The sequence below is a fragment of the Chiloscyllium punctatum genome, chromosome 52 (assembly GCF_047496795.1).
Source record: "Chiloscyllium punctatum isolate Juve2018m chromosome 52, sChiPun1.3, whole genome shotgun sequence".
NCBI lineage: Eukaryota > Metazoa > Chordata > Chondrichthyes > Orectolobiformes > Hemiscylliidae > Chiloscyllium > Chiloscyllium punctatum.
In genome coordinates, this window is record NC_092790.1 from 14,079,630 (window position 1) to 14,101,556 (window position 21,927).

General features: G+C 44.2%; 1 long non-coding RNA gene across 2 annotated transcripts in view; it reads left to right on the top strand.

Annotated features, from left to right (window-relative positions):
* The window catches only part of LOC140470801 (uncharacterized), a 678,281-nt gene that overhangs the window by 587,618 nt on the left and 68,736 nt on the right, over positions 1–21,927 (top strand). The window lies entirely within an intron of this gene.

The window sequence follows — 21,927 nt, forward strand, 5'->3', positions numbered from 1 at the left end:
TGGACCTGTTGGTTCTGGCAGCAGACCCGGAGGAGTTCATCAGACGAATGAGACTCCGGGAATTCCTTCAAGGTGCCAGCAGTGATCCCAATGAGCCCACTGATGAACTCGAACTGTCATCACAGGGATCTGTAGAGGAGCGACCAAAGAAGGTGTCAACTTGGACCCCACCATAGGGCCGCTTGCCCTGGGCTTGACATGTATGCTCAAACCGTCAGGAAATATATAAATGCCAGATTCATCCGCTGTACCCACAAGGTAGAGCAAAACATCACCGCTTCACAATACAATGTCATCCAGACTCTCAAAAACAATCACAACATTGTCATCAAACCAGTGGCTAAAGGAGGAGCCATTGTCCTTCAGAATAGAACAGATCACTGCAAGGAAGTGTACAGACAACTGAATAACCAGAAACACTGCAGGCAACTACCAGCTGATCCGACCAAAGAACACAACCGTGAATTAAACACACTGATCAGAACTTTGGATCAAGTCCTTCAGAGTTCCCCACACACCCTCATCCCATGTACTTCTAGGTGACTTCCACTGCCTTCCAAAGGTACACGAAGCCAACACACCAGAACGTCCCATTGTGTCGGGCAATGGGACTCTGTGTGAGAATCTCTGGCTGTGTGGAAGGAATCTTGAAACCTATTGTACATGGGAGTTCCAGCTTCTGTCACGACACTACAGATTTCTTACAGAAACTCAGCACCAATGGACCAGTGGAACAATGGACGTTTCCGCACTCTGCACCAGCATCCCCCACAATGATGGCATTGCGGCAACAGCTTTAGTACTCAGCACCAACAACTGCCAATCTCCAAACACCATCCTACAACTCATCCGCTTTACGCTCAATCACAACATCTTCACCTTTGACAAGCAATTCTTCACCCAGACACATGGAACAGCCATTGGGACCACATTTGCACCCCAATATGACAACATTTTTATGCACAGGTTCGAACAAGACTTCTTCTCTATGCAGGATCTCCAACCAAAATTGTACACCAGGTACATTGACAACATTTTCTTCCTCTGGACCCATGGCGAGTCACTGATAAAATTACACAGTGACATCAACAAGTTTCATCCCACCATCAAACTCACCATGGACTACTCTTGACTATCAGTCTCATTCTTAGACACATGCATCTCCATCAAGGATGGACACCTCAGCACCACACTCTACCGCAAACCCACAGACAACCTCACAATGCTACACTTCTCCAGCTTCCACCCAAAACATATTAAAACAGCCATCCCATATGGACAAGCCCTATGCGTACATTGAATCTGCTCAGATGAGGAGGAACGTGACAGACACCTGGAAGTACTCAGGGATACCCTCACAAGAACGGGGTATGATTCCCAACTCATCAACCGCCAGTTTCGACATGCCACAGCAAGGAATCGTAGTGACCTCCTCAGGAGACAGACATGTGCTGCAACCGACAGGGTACCCTTCGTTGTTCAGTATTTCCCAGGAACTGAAAAACTATGCAATGTTCTTCATGACCTGCAACACATTATCAATGAGGATGAGCACCTCACCAAGACATTCACCACACCTCCACTACGTGCCTTTAAACAACCACCGAACCTTAAACAGATTGTTGTTTGTAACAAGCGGCCTGGCTCTCAGGACAAGTCCATACAACCCTGTCATGGTAGACGCTGCAAAACCTGTCAGAGTGTGGACATAGATACCACCATTACGTGTGGGGACACCTCCCACCTTGTTAGTGGCAGGTACTCATGTGACTCAGCCAACATTGGTCTATCTTATACATTGCAGGCAAGGATGCCCGGAGGCATGGTACATTGAGGAAACCGAGCAAAGGCTACGACAATGGGTGAATGGGCACCGCACAACAATCAATGACAGGAGTGTTCCCTCCCAGTTGGAGAACACTTCAGTGGCCAAGGACATTCGTCCTTGGACCTTTGGGTGACCATCCTCCAAGGTGGATTTCGGGACAGGCAGCAGTGAAACGTGGTTGAGCAGAGGCTGGTAGCTAAGTTCGCTATCCATAGGGAGGGCCTCAACCGGGACCCTGGGTTCATGTCACATTACAGGTGACCACCATTGTATTATACACACAGACAGATACTCCTACACACACACATTCACACACACATAGGCACTCCTATACAGACATACACACAGACACTGACACACACACTGACAGACATATACACTCCCACACTCACACATGCACCCCCTCACAGACTTAAGACTCTGCACTCACTACACACATACACTTTCTCACTCTCACAACCCCCAACCCAGACAGACACACACACACACACAGACAAAGACCCACATATTTTGTGGGGTGAATTTGTACTTTCAGGGTTAAATTGTACCTTACTCAAAAACTGCATGCGTTCATGTAGAATTCTGAGCTCAAAAACTGCATGAATTCATGTAAAACTCCATTATCTCGCTTTTTAGATGAGAATCAATCTAAACATCATGGCATAGACAGAGAACACGGGACTAACACCTTCAACATATTGTGTAGCTATCACAATTGTTAACAGCTGACCTGAGAATACAACTTTTTAAAAAAAGGTTTGTGATTTACACATGAAAGAAGTGAAACTATCATCATTTTCTAACAGATGAAAGGCATAACAGACAATTAATTTTTCACTGTATCATGTCAACTCCATCACACTGTAAATTTTTGCTATAAAGTCTGTGTTAGGATTGAGCCCTCCACCACCATCTGATGAAGGAGCGTCGCTCCGGAAGCTAGAAAACTTCCAATTCAACCTGTTGGACTATAACCTGGTGTTGTGTGATTTTTCACTTTTCTCCCGAAAGCTGACTCTTCCTGAGTAGAGGAGCGCATGCGTGAGGCCCTCCCCCATTGAGGAGCATTTACTCAGTGAGTACAAGAGGTTTGTTTGAAACAGACCGCAATGGAGAGATCAGCGCCCAGGGAAGGGAGGGAACAGCAGGCTCCTTCCAGCAGCACGTCGGGATGGGAGCCTGGGACACAGAGGGGGCTCCGAGATCGGGATTGATTCGGGGGGAGTTCAAGGAGAACCGGGGGCTGTTTGTAAGAGGCCGAGCGGAGCAGGAACTGGTCCCGGAACTTGGAGTGAGCGGGTTGGGGGGAAGAGAGAGGCCTTTTTCGGGCTGTGTGTGGGGCCTGCTGAGGGAGACAGAGCGGGAAGAAGCTGCTGTGGGTTGGTCTTGTGGTTTACAATCCTCTCAACATTTTTTTTACTTTCAATCTGTTTCCCGCTCTTTCTTGAGGTAGTGTGGACCAACTGTAGGAATGGGATACTCTTGTAAAAGGACATACACTGGGGTCTTGGTAAAAACATTAGCAATAGCGCCGTTTTTCATATTTCTAACAGGTTGTTGGGGAGTTGGATGTTGAACTGTGTAAGCATCCTGGTGGTTGAGTACTCCCATTCATGGTGCTGTGCATTTGTTGCTCAGTTTCTGGATTTCAACTGATATCAAGGTAAAAATCACACAACACCAGGTTCTCGACCAACAATTTTTTTGGAAGCACTTGATGTGTAACATTGTGCACTCCAGTCCAACACCAACATCTCCAAATCAACTGGTATCGAATCACATGAAAAACAAACAATCCCCAGACAGAGAGCAGCAATGAATGTGACAATGATCAGTTCAATATTGCCATGTTGCCGACTAGCCTCATGTTGATTTACAGGTGGTGTCCCTGTGTCTTCCTCCAGAAAAACACCTGAGGGACTAAGACACTGTAATACTTCCTCAGTTCAAAGCAAAGAGTGACCAGTTGCCTCTAACAAACAAAAGATATGTAGCCCATTGACGTTTACACACCAGTGTTGGAGATAGATAAACTGAATCCTCATCCAAAATAGACATTCAGGAACAACATTAAAATCTGCAATTATTAAGAGCATCTTCAAAGTTACAATGAAGATAGACAAATAGGCCACATTGTTGCATTGTTTCAACAATCGTCCGTGAAGGAAGGGTTAAGTACAGAGATGGGGGGAAACTGTGCTCACTGACAGGGCAAGAGTTACCGGAGAATCGTCGACTCATAGAGATGTATAGTATGTAAACAGACCCTTCGGTCCAACTTGTCCATGCCGACCAGATATCCTAACCTAATCTGGTCCCATTTGGCAGCACTTAGCCCATCTCTCTCTCAACCCTTCCTATTCATATTGTTAAAGTACATATTTGAGACAGCCCAGGGAATCCCTTGGGGACTCAGATCTATAAGCCTCTCTTGGTTCCTCCTGGAGATCATACACTTTGGTAGTCTGGAATAAAAACCTCTTACAAACAGTTTAGTTTAACTTTAGCCTTCCCCTTTAATTACCAATAGTATCAGTGTTACAAAATAACATTGACACCTATAAATCAGGCTAGCTGAGGTTCTATAACCTTAGAAAAGTAGGGTACCAGCTCTTCCTTTAAGAGCCCTCGCAGACTACTCCACTCTTCTTTCTCAAACAGGCTTCCTTTTTACAAAACTTTACAAAAAACACTGCATGTTCTTAATTAGATAGACAATGGAAAGGCAACAATTCGTAAGGAAGAGAAGTTAATTAACAGGTCTGTGTGTGCTTAACTGATCACTCCTGTAGGCCCTGAGCCATCCATCAGGTGGGAAAAACAGATCCAGCCCAGTCACTGCCTCTTGGTGAGGTAAGTCCCTGTCATAAAGAGGTATCAGTCTAAACTAAGTGGGAGAGGTCATAAGGCAACCTTGCACAGCTTGCATGTCAGAGATCATTGTTTTACAAAATGGCATCTGAGCGAGGAGGGCAAACTGACGATAAAATGGCTTCCTGACAGATTGTGTCAGAGTCTCTTCAATGTTAGGTTTAGAATAGTTTTTAAGCTAGGAGCAGACTCCTGCTTTTTATCTTAAGCACAAAATCATTCTGTGACTGAGGCTGAAAGGTGAAATTTTAAATGATTCATTAGTCTCAAATTAAACATGCTTTCTTTTCAGAGTTGTGTTTCAAATTCAAAGATGACAGAAGATTAGATTAGCTTACTTACAGTGTGGAAACGGGCCCTTCCGTCCAACAAGTCCACAGCGACCCACCGAAGCGCAACCCAACCATACCCCTACATTTACCCCTTAGCTAACGGGCAATTTCACATGGCCAATTCACCTGACCTGCACATTTTTGGACTGTGGGAGGAAACTGGAGCACCCAGAGGAAACCCATGCAGACACTGGGAGAATGTGCAAACTCCACACAGACAGTTGCCTGAGGCGGGAATTGAACACAGCGTGTCTGGCGCTGTGAGGCAGTAGTGCTAACCACTGTGCCACCGTGCCGCCCACAAACCTGATGAGTGAGAACTGACAGTGGGTCAGTCGTGGTGTGTAGGAACACCAAGTAAATTCAAGATTAGATTAGATTATTTACAGCGTGGAAACAGGCCCTTTGCCCCAACAAATGCTTCTCAATATTACATTTTAGAGTTTGTATTTCATAATCAGTAATGGCTACTCAAAATCATCATGAAGTCCCAAAATGCAAATAAATTCCAAACATTCATCTCTCTCTCACACTCTCACTCACACACAATAAGAATCCATTATAATTGATAGTACCTGACCATTTATTACAAAGCTTTTGACATGCTTCTGACATGATACAAAGTTTCCGAGATCACAATCAAACAATGTCATTAAATTCATAAGTTAACAACTGTGAATGTTATCACTCGGTGTCTTTTTTTTTACATAGATTCATTGATGTTAAGGCAAATATTCTTAATTGCTTTACAGCATCCTGTTATCACTTGGTGAGAACAGATTTTTTTTTTATCTTCTGCACATCCTAGGTTCCCCCTTTTGTGACCTGATGCCTCCCTGTCTGCCCTGTTTATTTTCTTGTGTTCTATAATTCAACATTACATTTAGTCTAAGTATTTAAGGGCAAGTTTTAAGGCTTTCTCATTATACTCACTCAGATAATATTTAAATGTTATAATTGTACCAGGCTCCACCACTTCTCCATGCGCCTTATGATTTTATAAACTTCTATAATGTCACTCTCCAGGGAAAACAGTTCCAGCCTGTTCAGCCTCTGCACACAGCTCAAATTCTCCAACCAGGATGAAGCATATTTACATGGAGTTTCTGTGACTGAAAAGGACAGAATGAATCCTTTAATGAATCCTTGTCACATACCGAGTTGACAATTAAATAACATGAATTTCAAACAGACAATCTATACAGGTAGCTCATGTGCTATACTCGCAACACGTCCTTTCTATAACACACTGGCAATACAACTTGATAAACTTCTGCCCATTTCTCATCTGCCTGAATGTGAGGTTCTCCATTTCCTCATGAAGACATCATTTTTAAGATAATAACAATCAGGGATACATTTGGGTTCATTTTGTGTATGCCTTTTGATACAATTGCTTTAAATTTTCATCTTTTTGCTGTAACTCAGTTAATTTACCTGAGCTAAAGATGTCTGCTTTGTCATCTCTGTTCCATGTTTGTCTCAACTATCTGATCAAACAGGGTCTCTGCTAATTTCCCTTCAACTTTCTTATCTGTACTCTTTGACGTTCCTGTTTCAACTGGTGACTTTGTGACTTCGTTACCACACAGTCAGGAAATATCCCAGGATGTGTGTCCTGCAGTAGTCCAGTTGCCTGAATTTCCATTGGCTTTTCAACCAAAATCAGGACTCCCACCAGTGAATCAGCAACATCATTAACAAGGACAAACTGTATTCCCAGAGCTGAAAGTTTCTCCAGTACGCCTACTATGACTTCTCCCCTCTTCACTCGACACTCTAACCTCACTTCTTACAAATGAGCATTCCTTATTTCAATGTGAATTCCAGTTACTCATACCTTTTCTGGCAATAGTCCTTTAGCGCTACATATATCTTCATCTTTTAGCATCACAGATTGAGACGATACTTATATCTCTGAATATTGCTACTTCTTTACCTGCTGCTCCTGGCCTATGCGAGTAAACTTTACTTTCACGGTAATATTTTAAGAAGATCTGGCACTTCCTCCATAAACAACCTCCAACCAGCTTGTACATTCTGGTGCAGCTTTCTAGTCTCTACGGTGCTCTCTGTTACCACTCCAACAAAATTCACTGGCTTATCCTGTTTTCCTACATCTGGCTTCTCAGTGCTTTTCCGAACCCGCTAATACTGATTACATGTGGCCTACTTTGTTGAAAACACCAGAGCTTTTTCACTTGTCTTTCCCCTTCAAGGGTTTCCTTTTTACCCTGTGGTAAACTATCCTTATGATCTTCACAGAGATCTAATTTTTACTTTCCATGTGAGAATTTCTCTTATCCACAATTATTCCCCCTCATGGATTAAAACTGATTTTAATTTATTGATCAACTCAATCATCAACCATTTCTGAAGCCAGTCTTACTGTTCTAACTGTTTGCTCTTACATGTGCATTATCATTACATCAGGAAGAGAATTTTTGAACTCCTGTCTACGTGCCAATTACCAAAGTTCAAACTCCCTCTTTCTTTCTTCCATTCCTCTCTCTTCTCCCTCTCTTCTGCTTTTAATTGTAATTCAAACTGTTTTGTTTCTGTTGCTCTTTCCTGGACTTTTGCCTCTAACTCGAGTTGTTTCATTATCAATTGAATGTTAGCCATCTCTAAAGATTCTGATGGCATTTTCAGCAAATTTAAATGGTGAGCTATGACTGTAATTATCCCCCTTTTCCTCATGGAAGGAGGCAGTTGACCTCCAGCTTGTCTGCTAATTCCAGCAGCTTGGTATTAATCACTTTTTGCAAAACAACTGACGCCACCTCTTCCATCCCAGAAAACTCTTGATGACTCAAAGAGCCATTGCTATCGCAAACACTGTTTCCTGATGAAGGGCTGATGCCCAAAACTTTGATTCTCCTACTCCTCAGATGCTGCCTGATCTGCTTGGTTTTCCAGTAACACACACTCGTCTCTGATCTCCAGCATCTGCAGTCCTCACTTTCTCCAAGCGCTGTTTAAACCAATTGACTTCAACACCTGGAACAAAAGACGCTAAGGCTTACCACTTGCTGCCTTCCAGTCCACCAAATCAAATCCCAAATCAGAACTAGAGAATAAATACTGCAAACAGCCCCCAATCTGTTATGGAACAAGCCAGACACCCTCCAAACATTTCAAGAAAGTAACCCACACCCTAACTTTGCTAATTGTTTTAAGTGGGTGTAACGAAGATATTCCAGGAGGGATGCAGCTGGTCTAACCAGTAGTTTTAAACCAAACAGTTTGATTTACACGTTTACCGAATGATACACAAACAAAAGAGAACAGAATACTAAATAACCTAAAAATCCAAAAACCCAACAGACTATACCAACTTAATGATGATGTTCTCAACATTTACAACAATCCCCATAAATACCGCTTGGCACAAAAGGTAAAGTCAAACACAGGGTCTTGCAGGAGAGATGTCAGAGAGAGAGTACCATCATGGACCTGCTTCTTTGGGTTCAGCAACCTTTTCAACTGCCTGACTGCTTTCAGTCAATAGCCAGACAGCCAGAAACCAAATCAAACCAGAGAAAAGCTGAGCTGGGAAAACTGGGCCACTCCTCTCTCATTGTACAAGTGTTCTTCTTAAAAATGTGGAAGCCTTTTGACTGAGGCATTACCTGTTAGCTTTAATCAAAATGGCCCTAAAACCCATCAACTCCGACTTTTCGGAACCTAGGTCTTTACAAGCTTTGTTAAAGGAGCAGTAGCATCACAGCAGACTGATCCAAGAAGTAATACCCTGAGGGATACACGATAATGAATTGAATTGGATCCGAAGTTGGCTCAGTCACAGGAAAGAAAGGATAATGGTCAATGGTGGGCCTTGTGAATGGAAAGCTGTTACAAGTGGTGCTATGCATGGCTCGGTGTTGGGACCTCTGCTGTTTGTTTTATCCTTTAATGATTTGGAGTTGCGTATGTTGGGCAAATTTGTGAAATTTGCAGATGACCCAAAAAAGGCCGTGTAGTGGATAATGTGGAGGATAGCTGTAAGCTCCAAAACTATACAGATGGTTTGGTAGAGTGGGCAAGAACATGGCATATGAAGTTCAGCTCTGATAAGTGTCAGGGAATGTATTTTGGGAAGTCAGACGGGTAATGGGAATTGACAATAAATGGGAATATACTGAGGGGGACAGGTTAGATGAGAGATCTTAGTGTGCAAATGCTCAGCTCCCTAAAGATAGAAGGGGTTGTAAAGAAGGCACGTGGAATGCTCTCCTTCATTGGCAGAGGGTTGAATACAAAAATAAGGAAATAACAATGAAACTGTGTGAGGCACTGGTGGCTGCAACAGGAATATTGTGTGCAGTCAGGTCATCACATTACAGGAAGGACTTCATTGCTGTGGAGGGAGTGCAGAAGAGATTTACTATCAGGAGAGATTGGAGATATTGGGGTTGTATTCCTTGGAACAGTGCCATGATCAAGGAATACAGGGCGACACTCGTACCCACGGGTCCAGTTATCACGGTTTCAGTTACCCGTTGTTTACAGTGGTCTGAGCAGATAAAAGGCAATGTTCCAGAACCAGGGACCAGGAGAATGCCGGAAGGTATATTTCCCATTTAAATTAATGGTTTTGCACCTATCTGCGATTTTGCGTTTCTGCTGTAGGTCCTGGAACCTATACCCCATGGGTAATAGGGTCTACAGTACTAAATAGTGAGGTACCTGATGAAGGAGCAGCACTCTGAAAGTGTACACTTCCATATAAATCTGTTGAACTATAACCTGGTGTTGTGATTTTTAACTAACTAGAGAGTGGGAGACATTAGACAGGAGGAACCTATTTCCTTTAGCAGAGAGTTTAAAAACCAGGGATCACGGATTCAAGTTAGGTGGCTGTAGGATTAGAATTCACGAGGAAAATGTTTTTTTTATGCAGAGAGTGGTGGGTATCTGGAATTCGTTGCCTGATTTGGTGGTACAGGCAGAGACCTTTACATATTTTGAAACAAAAATTCCCCGGAACTGAGCCTCAAGTGTTGTAAACTGCAAGGTTACAGGCAGTGCCAGGATGGTGGGATGAGAAAGGGCATGTAGGCATGGACAAGATGAGCTGAATGCCCCACGCCCCACCCAAAAGCTGTATTATTTTTTATGATTTTCCAGTTATCAATGAGACCAGGCCAGTCAATGCTGTGTGAATATGTAAATATATTTACCATATACCGAAAGTTACAGTTTGATAACTACACCCACACATTCACCAAACAGGAACTGACAGGCATAGATCAATAACTAAACTCACATATCCACATACCCATTTGCATCAGGTGGCCCCATTCATGGAGCTGTATGCGTGTTGTTTAGTTTCTGAATCTCACTCAACTGGTATTAGAATTTTAAGAAAAAATGGACAAGGAGCAGCTCAGCAGGAGTGGAATCAGACCCGTGGTTCTGTTTAAATTGCTGGCTTTAAACAAAATAAAATCCTCGTGATGAGAAACTGAATGTTACATTGATGTTGCCAATCACAACTGATGTTGATTTACAGGAGGTATCTCTTCTGTCTTCCTCCACGCAAGTACTCAAAGGACCAAGATAATGTTATATTCCCTCGGTACAGAGCCAAGTGTGACCAGCTGCTTCGAACAAACAGAAGGTATGTTACTGCTGTCAGAGCGAAGAACTTCCTTTCAACAGACAATAGGTGCAGGAGTGGGCCATTCTGCCTTTCGGGCCAGCAGAACCATTCATTATGATCATGGCTGATCATCCTCAATCAGTATCCTGTTCCTGCCTTATCCCCATAACCCTTGATTCCACTATCCTGAGGGGTCTGTCCAACTCTTTCTTGAAAGTATCCAGAGACTTGGCCTCCACAGCCTTCTGGGGCAGAGCATTCCACACACCCACCACTCTATGGGTGAAGAAGTTTATCCTCAACTCTGTTCTAAGTGGCCTACCCCTTATCTTTAAACTGTGTCCTCTGGTTCGGGACTCGCGCATCAGTGGAAACATTCTTCCTGCCTCCAGAGTGTCCAATTCTTTAATAATCTTATACATCTCAATCAGATCCCCTCTCAGCCTTCTAAATTCAAGTATATACAAGCCCAGTTGCTCCAATCTTTCAGCGTAAGATAGTCCCGCAATTCCGGGAATTGACCTTGTGAACCTATGCTACACTCCCTCAATAGCCAGAATGTCTTTCCTCAAATTTGGAGACCAAAGCTGCGCACAATATTCCAGGTGCGATCTCACCAGCTGCAGAAGGACCTCTGCTTCTATACTCAATTCTTCTTGTTATGAAGGCCAGCATGCTATTAGCTTTCTTCACTACCTGTTGTACCTGCATGCTAGCTTTCATTGACTGATGTACAAGAACACATACATCTCGTTGTATTGCCCCTTTATCTAACTTGACTCCATTTAGGTAGTAATCTGCCTTCCTGTTCTTGCCACCAAAGTGGATAACCACACATTTATCCACATTAAACTGCATCTGCCATGCATCTGTCCACTCACCTAGCCTGTCCAGGCCATCCTGTACTCTCCTAACATCCTCTTCACATTTCATCCGGCCACCCAGCTTTGTGTCATCAGCAAATTTGCTCGTATTACTTTTAATACCTTCATCTCTATCATTAATGTACATCTTAAAAAGCTGCAGTCCCAGCACTGATCCCTGCGGCACACCACTGGTCACTGCCTGCCAAAAGGGAGCTGTTTATCACTACTCTTGGTTTCCTGTCAGCCCAACCAATTTTCAATCCATGTCAGTATTTTGTCCCTAATACTATGTGTTGTAATTTCGCTCATAACCTCCTGTGTGGGACTTCATTGAAGTCCTTCTGAAAGTCCAGGTTTACTACATCCACTGGATCTCCCTTATCCATCTTCAGAGTTACATCCTTAATAAATTCCAGAAGTTTAGCTAAGCAAGATCAAAGTTTGTGAGAAGATTTGTAGCTCGGATGCTCGTTGTTGTGGTTCTGTTCGCCGAGCTGGAAATTTGTGTTGCGGACGTTTTGTCCCCTGTTTAGGTAACATCCTCAGTGCCTGGCGCTTCTGTGTTGTTTCCTCTGGCATTTATAGTGGTCAAGCACGATTTCTCCTTCATAAATCCATGCTGACTCTGACCTCTCCTGTTAATGCTAGCCAGATGTGTTGTAATTTCATCTTTTATGATTGACTCCAGCATTTTTCCCACCACTGAGGTCAGACTAACTGGTCTATAATTCTCTGTTTTCTCTCCCCCTCCTTTCTTAAAAGGTGGGACAACATTAGCCACCCTCCAATCCGCAGGAACTGATCCTGAATCAATAGAACATTGGAAAATGATCACCAATGCCTCCACGATTTCCAGAGCCACCTCCTTCAGTATTCTGGGATGCAAACAATCAGGTCCTGGGACTTATTAGCCTTCAGACCTAACAGTCTCTCCGACACCATTTCCTGCCTAATATAAATTCCCTTCAGTTCAGGTCCTTCAGCCACTATTCCATCTGGGAGATTGCTCGTGTCTTCCCCAGTGAAGACAGATCTAAAGTACCAATTCAACTCTTCTGCCATTTCTTTGTTCCCTGTAATAAATTCACCTGTTTCTGTGTTCATGGGCCCAATTCTAGTCTTAACCATTTGTTTTCTTTTACCTAAAAAAGCCTTTACTATCCTCGTTTATATTTTTGGCCAGTTTACCTTCATACCTTATTTTTTTCTTTGCGTATTATCTTTTTAGTTATCCTCTGTTGTTCTTTAAAAGCTTCCCAATGCTCCGATTTCCCACTCATCTTTGCTATGTTATACTTTTTCCCTTTTGTCTTGTATGGTCCTTAACTTCCCTCGTCAGCCACGTCCACCCCTGCCTCCACTTAGGATCTTTCTTCTTTTTTGGAATGAACTGATCCTGCATCTTCTGCATTATACCCAGAAATGCCTGCCATTGTTGTTCCACTGCCATCCCTGCTCGGGTATTGCAGCATTGAACTGTGGCCATCTCCTCCCTCATAGCTCCATACTTCCCCTTATTCAACAGAAATATTGTCACTACCGATTCTACCCTCTCCCTTTCAAATTGCAGATTAAAGCTTATTGTATTGTGGTCACTATCTCCAAATGGCTCCTTTATTTCGAGGTCCCTAATCAAATCCGGTTCGTTGCACACCAGATCCAGAATTGCTTTCTCCCTGCTAGGCTCCAGCACAAGTTGTTCTAAGAATCCATCTCGGAGAAACTCCAGAAACCCCCTTGCTTGGGGTTCAGTACCATCCTGATTCTCCCAGTCTACCTGTATGTTGAAATCCCCCATAACAACTGTAGTAATATCTTTGCGACAAGCTAATTTTAGCTCCTTATTCAACTTACACACCACATCCAGGCTACTGTTTGGGGGCCTGCAGATAACTCCCATTAGGGTCTTTCTATCCTTAGAATTTGTCAGCTCTCTCCATACTGACTCTACATCCCCTGATTCTAGGCCCCCCCGCACAATGGACTGAATATCATTCCTTATCAACAGGGCCACCCCACGCCCTCTGCCAGTCAGTATCTCCTTACGATAGCACGTATAGCCTTGAATATTCATTTCTCAGGCCATGTCCACTTGAAGTCACGTCTCAGTTATCCCCACAACATCGTAACTGCCAATTTCCAAATGAGCCTCAAGCTCACCCACCTTATTTCTAATGCTTCGTGCATTCATATATAATATTTTTAATTTGTTACGCCCCTCACCCTTCCTATCAATCCCTATTTCATTTGACCTTATGGCATGATCCTTTTTTGAGTTTTCTGCTCCATTGATTCCATTGTCTTTCTTGACTTCTCTTGTTCTAACTTTCCCTTAACTTCCTTCTTAAACTAGTTTGTCCCCTCCCCCCTATCTAGTTTAAGTGCAGCTGTGTTGCAGTGGCAAACCTACCTGCCAGAACGCTAGTCCCCCACCTATTAAGGTGCAAACCATCCTTCTTGTATAATTTATCCTTACTGCTAAACATACCCCAGTGATCCAAGAATTTAAATCCTTGCTTCCTGCACCAGTTCCCCAGCCACACATTCAAGTCCATTATCTCCCTGTTCCTGTCCTCTCCAGCCCGATGAACTAGAAGCAAACCAGGGATAATCACCCTGGATGTCCTGCTTTTCAGCCTTCTCCGAAGTCCCGCCGTAGAATGTCTCTCCTCTTCTTTCCACAGTCACAGAGTGGATTGAGTCAGGTTCATATTGAGCTCCATTTCCAGAGAGATATGTTAAAACCAAGAGTCAAACACCACCAAGGAAATAGAAGTTTATATTTTTTAATCTAGATTCTCAATGCATGCTACCTGGTTCCAATTAATTTGAGTGAATCCTCATCTGAAATATACATTGCATTAAATCTGAACATAGAACGGTACAGCACAGGGTCCTTCAGACCACGATGTTGTGCCGAACATGGCGCTGAAATTACGGCAAACAGAAACACACGGCAACAATGCAGGGTCAATGGTACATCTTTTCGGGGAACACTGGAGCAAAGGGACCTCCGAGTTCACATGTATCATTCTCTGAAGGTGGCCAGGCAAGCCTAAACCATTGTGCAGAAGATTTATAGGATCACTGGTCAGTGCATTGACGACAGGAGTTGAGATCAGAATAAATTGCCCAACACCATTGAGCTAAATATTGATGTCCCCAGAATCCATACAGTGTGGAATGAGACCATTCAGTCTGTCCCAAACCAGTGAAGAGAATTCCACCCAGACCCCAAGCCTACCCAGTCCCCAACCCTACCCCTATAACCCTGCATTAACCATTGGCAATCCCCCGAACCTGAACATCATAGAATCCTACAGCATGGAAGCAGGCCTTTCAGTCCATCAGGTCCATGTACTGACCCTCTGAAAAGCATCCAATGCCGGCCCAACACCCTCTCTAATCCCTGTAACCCTGCATTTCCCTTGGCTAATCCTCCTAGCCTGCATAACTCTCACACTATGGGCAAGTTAGTATAACCAACTTAGTATAACCAATCCATCTAAACTCCACATCTTTGGACTGTGTGGGGTACTTACCCGAGGCTGGAATTATTCCTGGGTCCCTGGAGCTGTGAGGCAGCAATGCTAACAACTGAGCTACCGTGCCACCCAATGTTTTTGCCACTGGCCATGAAGGGGTTGGTTAGCTCAGTTGATTCTGTAGTTGGCTTACAATGTATCGTCACGCTGACAGCATGCGGTTCAATTGCTGGTCTGGTTGAGGTTGCTGTGAGTGATCATTCCCTGTGCCTTAGATGTGGTGACCCTCAGGTTAAACCATAAAACAGTTGTTGCTTTTTCTCTCTTTTTCTCCACCACCCCCCCCGCCCCCCCCCCCCCCCAATGAGACAATGGTGAACTTACATTAACCGTCTGCTAAAAACATAACTTTGCTGATTAAAAATTAATTGCCTCTTTCTCACTGCAAAATAACTTGTGTGTTTCCTTCCTGCTGCACCATGAGAGTGACCCGTAAATGAAAGAAAAGACATTTTACTAACGGTACGTGTAGAACATAGAAAAGTACAGCACAAAACAGGCCCTTTGGCCCATGATGTTGTGTCGAGATTTAAACCTAATGTAAAATATAGTAACTTACAAGAGTAAATTATAGTAAATATACACATCCCTGAACTCACTGCTATCCATGTGCATGTCCAGCAGTTAATTAAATGTCCCTAATGACTCTGCTTCCACCACCACAGCTGGCAACGCATTCCATGCATTCACAACTCTCTGTGTAAAGAACCTATCTCTGACGACTCCTTTATACCTTCCTCCTAATATCTTCAAACTATGACTTCTCATACCAATCAATCGTGCCCTGGGGAAAAGTCTCTGGCTATTTACTCAATCTATTCCTCTCAATATTTTGTACACCTCGATCAGGTCTCCTCTCTTCCTCCTCCTCTCCAGAGAGAAAAGACCAAGCTTATTCAACCTTTCTTCATAAGGCAAGCGGTCCAGTCCAGGCAGCATCCTGGTAAACCTTCTTTGCACCCTCTCCAAAGCCTCTGTATCTTTCTGATAGTAGGGTGACCAGAACTGGACACAATATTTCAAGTGTGGTCTCATCAGGGACTTGTGGAGCTGCAGCAAAACCTCGCATTTCTTAAACTCGATCCCTCTGTTAATGAAAGCCAAAACACCATATGCTTTCTTGACAACCCTATCCATTGGGTGACAACTTTGAGGGATCTATGCACTTGCACACCCAGATCTCTCTGTTCCTCCACACTGCCAAGAATCCTGTCTTTAATCCTATATTCAGCATTCTAGTTCGACCTTCCAAAATGCATCACTTTGCATTTATCCAGGTTGAACTCCATCTGCCATTTCTCAGCCCAGCTCTGCATTCCTGTCTATGTCGCGCTGCAGCCTGCAGTAGTCCTCTATACTATTGATGACACCTCCAGCCTTTGTGTCATCTGCAAATTTACTAAACCATCCCTCAACCTACTCATCCAAGTCATTTATAAATACGAAAAGAGCAGAGGCCCAAGAACCGAGCCCTGCGGGACCCCACTCAGCACTGACCTCCAGGCAGATTACTTTCTATCCACAATCACTCTCCGCCTTCTGTCAGCCAGCCAATTCTGAATCCAGATAGCCAAATCTCTCTGAATCCTATACTTCCTGACTTTATGAATGAGCCTACCATGCGGAACCCTATCAAATGTCTTGCTGAAGTCCACATACACCACATCCACTGCTCGACTGTCATCGACTTGTCTTGACATCTCCTCAAAGAACTCAATAAGATTTGAGGCATGACCTGCCCCTCATAAAGCCACACTGACTGCCTTTAATCACACTATGCTTTGCCAAATAGTCATAAATTCAATCCCTCAGAATTCTTTCCACAACTTTGCTGACCACAGATGTAAGACTGACTGGTCTGTAATTGCCAGTCATTTCCTTATTACCCTTCTTGAAAAGAGGAACAACATTTGCCTCCTTCCAATCCTCCGGTACGACTCCCGTGAGGAGGCAAATATCCTCGCCAGCAACTTAGCAACCTCCTTTTTTGCTTCCAGCAGCAGCCTAGGGTAAATCTGGTCTGGCCCTGGGGACTTATCGATCTTAATGTTTTCTGAAATTTCTAGCATATCAACTTCTTCAATCGTGATTGGGTCAAGACTGTGTCACAGGTCCTAAGTTTTCATTTACAACAAGTTCCCTTTACTTGGTGAAAGCCAAAGCAAAAAACTCATTTAGGGCTTCCCCTATCTGCACAAGTTCCCTCCGCTATCCCTGATCGGCCCTACCTTCTCCCTGATCATTCTCTTATTCATCACGTATGAGTAAAATGCCTTTGGGTCCTCCCTAATCCTTCTTGCCAAACGTTTTTTGTGCCCCCTCCTGGCTCTCCTCAATCCATTTCTGAGCTCCTTTCTAGCAAGCCTATAATCCTCTAAAGCTGTGCTAGATATTTGCTTCCTCCACCTTACATAAGCTGTCATCTTCCGTTTGACAAGAGGTTCCTCTGTTCTCATCATCCAAGGTTTCTCAATCATACCCCTTTTTTCCTGTCTTAGAGGAACAAATTTGTGCATCACTCACAACAACTGCTCCTTCAATAGTATCCACATGTCTGCTGTGCCCTTTCTGTGGAACAATTGCTCCCAGTCTGTACTTCCCAACTCCTGTCTGATAGCATCATAATTTCTTTTTCCCCAGTTAAATATCTTCCCTCGGTAACTACTCCTTTCACTCTCCAAGGCTATGCTAAATATGAGGCAGTTGTGATCACTTTCACCAAAGTGCTCTCCCACCGTGAGATGTGACACCTGCCCTGGCTCATTGCTGAGCACCAAATCCAAAATGGCTTCTCCCCTCGTCTGTCTGTCCACATACTGAGTAAGGAAACCCTCCTGAACACACACGATAAAAATGGCTCCATCCAAATCATCTGAACTTCGGAGGTTCCAGTCGATATTGGGAAAGTTGAAATCACCCATAACAACAACCCTGCTTCTTTTGCATTTTTCCAGAATCTGCCCACCTATGAGATCTTCAATCTCTCTACTGCTGTTAGGTGGTCTGTAGAAAACCCCCCAATGCAGTGGCTGTTCCCTTGCTGTTCCTAACTCCCCCCCCCCCCCCCGCCCCCATACTGACTCAGTAGACAATCCTTCCTCAACAACCTTCAGTTCTGTAGCTGTGATGCACTCTCTGATTAGCAATGCTACACCCCCTCCTCTTTGTCCACCCTCCCTGTTCTTTTTAAATGTTCTAAACCCTGGAACATCATGCAATCCTTCCTGCCCCAGTGAAACCCACATCCCCATTATGGCCACAACATCATAGTCCCCAAGTACTGATCCATGCTCTAAGTTCATCACTCTTATTTCAGATACTCCTTGCATAAAGAAGACACACTTTAACCGATCCTTTAGTTTCATCGCGTAAGAAACCTTCCTGATAGTTTCAATATATCCTGTCACTGTCCTGTCTGCAACTGACCCCCTCTCAGACACGTGGATCTGATTCCCACCCCATTGCCAAACTAGTTTAAACCCTCACGAATCACACGAGCAAATCTCCCACCCAGGACATTTGTCCCCCTCCAGTTCAGGTGCAACCCGTCCTTCATGTACAGGTCCCGCCTTCTCCCCAGAGGGTATCCCAATGGTCTAGGTATCTGAAGCCCTCCCTCCTGCACCAGCCTCTCAGCCATGTGTTAAGCTGCATTCGCTGACTGTCGCTCATCTCACTATCTCATGGAATCTAAATGAATTGTGAGGATGCACAGGGAGATTTACTAGCATATTGCCTTGGGGGCAGGAGAGTTTCAGTGATTGAGAGAGTTTAGACAGACTAGGGTTGTTGTCTTTATAGCAGAGTGGATTGAAAGAGAGGGATGTATAAAATGATGAGGGGTGAAGATAGGGGAGGCAGCAAGAAACTTTTCCCCCCTTGATGGAGGTGGAAGAGAGGTATAGATTGAAGGTAAGGGCCATTTCGAGGGGATGTGAGGAAAATCTTTTCACCCAGAGGGTGGTGGGGAATCTGGAAGTCACTGCCTGTCAGGGTGGGAGAGGCAGAAACCATCATCAAGTGGATTTAGATGTGCACTCATGACGCCAAGGCTATGGGACCAAGTACTGAGGAAAAGGGATTAGAGAATAGTGAGGTGGTTGTTTCTCACAGACCAGCACAGACTCGATCGGCCTTTTTTCTGGGCTGCAGACCTCTCAGAAACTATGACTAACTCACTTTGAGATGTGTATTCTACATCCAAGATACCATCTAAAGTGATTTTGTACATTTCATGTTCAGAGGTGAGGGGTTTGTCTTCAAAAGAGAGATTGAGCAGTTATGGCCAATATGCTCTGAAGTTTCCAGAATGAGGGGAGTTCCAACTGAGGGACATAGGGTGGAAAGGGGGTGGAATTGACAAAGGAGACAGAGAGACGTTGTTTCCTCACGTGTGACAAGGGACGGGGGTGAGAATGTGTGTGTGTTGTGTGTGTGTGTGTGTGTGTGTGTGTGTGTGTGTGTATGGGGGGGGGCATGTCGGGACACTGAATAAATTGAAGGAAGGGACAGAGATTGTAAATCAGTGAGGGGTTAAAGGGAGTGGGAGCAGGAAATTGGAGTTGACGCTGGGATGAGATCAGTCACAGCCATAAAGGACGAGGGAAGCTGGCTCCCGAGGGCTCCTAGCCCGTATGTTCCATTGGTCATCCAGCTGCCTGCACACTTTTTAGTGTGGGTGCCTCATAGCACATGCTCAGAAAGCTCTGAATCTGAGGGCCTAAACTGTGTGATCCATCACAGACCATTAAGTCACTAAGTAGCCAAGACCATAAGATAGAGCAGCAATTTGGCCCATCAAGTCTGCTCCGCCATTCTGTCATGGCTAATATGTTTGTTAACACCATTCTCCTGCCTTCTCTCTGTAACAGTTGATCAGGAATCTATCTATCTCTGTCTTAAAGACATAATGTCAGTAATGTGTTCCACAGATTCCCCACTGTCTGGTTGAAGAAATTCCTCCTCATCTCCATTCTAAAGGGATTTGCCTTCACGCGGAGGCTGTGCCTTCGGGTCCTAGTCTCTCCTACTCATGGAAACATCTTCTCCATGTCCACTCTATCCAGGCCTCTCAGTATTCTCCAAGTTTCAACCAGGTTCTCCCACATCCTTCTAAACTCCATCGAGTCCAGACTCAAAGTCCTCAACCTCTCCTCATATGATCAGTTCTTTATCCCTGAGATTTTTCTTACAAACGGCCTTTGGATCCCCTCCAACTTCAGCACATCCTTCCTTAGATAGGGGGTCCAAAACTGCTCACAATGTTCCAAATGTGGTCTGACCAGAGCCTTATGCAGCCTCAGCAGTACAGATCTGCTCTTGTATTCTACACCTCCCAAAATGAATGCTAACATTACATTTGCCTTCCCAACTGCCAACTGAACCTGCCTGTTAACCAGAAGAGAATCCTGAACTCAGACTCCCAAGACCCTTTGAGCTTCAGATTTCCGAAACCTTTCCCCATTTAGAAAACAGTCTCTGTCTCTGTTCTTCCTACTAAAGTACATAACTTTCTACTTTCCCACATTGTATTCCATCTACCATTTCATTGCCCACTCCACACTTCCACAACACTACCTGTCCTTCTACCTATCTTTGTGTCATGAAAGAAATACTCAGGGCAATGAAATAGCAATGCTCCTCATGTGAATGATGCTAGACCCAGAGTGAATGGCTCATCGTCCCAAAGACGAAGGCCAGAAGGGGCCACTCTCAGACATTATGCTCTTGTATTGGTCTATTTATCCTATCCATGCCCCTCATCATTTTATAAACCTCAATAAGATCACCCCTCAGCCTCCGACTCTCCAGGGAAAACAGCCCCAGCCTCTTCAGCCTCTCCCTGTAGCTCAAATCCTCCAACCCCTGGCAATATCCTTGAAAAATCTTTTCTGAACCCTTTCAAGTTTCACAACATCTTTCTGATAGGAAGGAGATCAGAATTGCACTCATTATTCCAAAAGTGGCCTGTACAGCCGCAACATGACATCCCAACTCCTGTGCTCAATATTCTGACGAATAAAGGAAAGCATACCAAACACCTTTTCCACTACCCTATGTACATGCGACTCCACTTTCAAGGAGCTATGAATCTGCACTCCAAGGTCTCTTTGTTCTGCAACACTCCCTCGGACCTTACCATTAGGTGTATAAGTCCTGCTAAGATTTGCTTTCCCAAAATGCAACACCTCACATTTATCTTTCTCAGCCCATTGGTCCATCTGATTAAGATCCCATTGTAATCAAAGGTAACCTTCTTCGCTGTCCACCTTCATTTCCATTATATAAATGATGAAAAGTCGTGGACCTAGCACTGATCCTTGTGACACTCCAGTAGTCACAGGCCTCCAGTCTGAAAAACAACCCTCCACCACCACCCTACGTCTTCCACCTTTGTGCCAGGTCTGTATCCAAGTGGCTAGTTCTCCCTGCATTCCATTGCTAACCGGTCCCCCGGTTGAACCTTGTTGAACGCCTGACTGAAGTCCACATAGATCACATCCACCGCTCTGCCCTCATCAATCCTCTTTGTTACTTCTTCAAAAAACTAAATCAAGTTTATGAGACATGATTTCCCACGCACAAAACCATGTTGACTACCCCTGATCAGTCCTTGCCTTTCCAAATACATGTACATCCTGTCCCTCAGTATTGACCACCATCGATGTCAGACTCACTGGTCTATTATTACCTCGCTTGTCCTTACCACCTTTCTTAAATTGGCACCACCTTAGCCCACCTCCAGTTTTCCGGCACTTCATCTGTGACTATCAATGATCAAATATTTCAGCAAGAGGCCCAGTAATCACTTCTCTAGCTTCCCACAGAGTTCTCGGGTACACCTGATCAGGTCCTGGGGATTTATCCACTTTTATGCGTT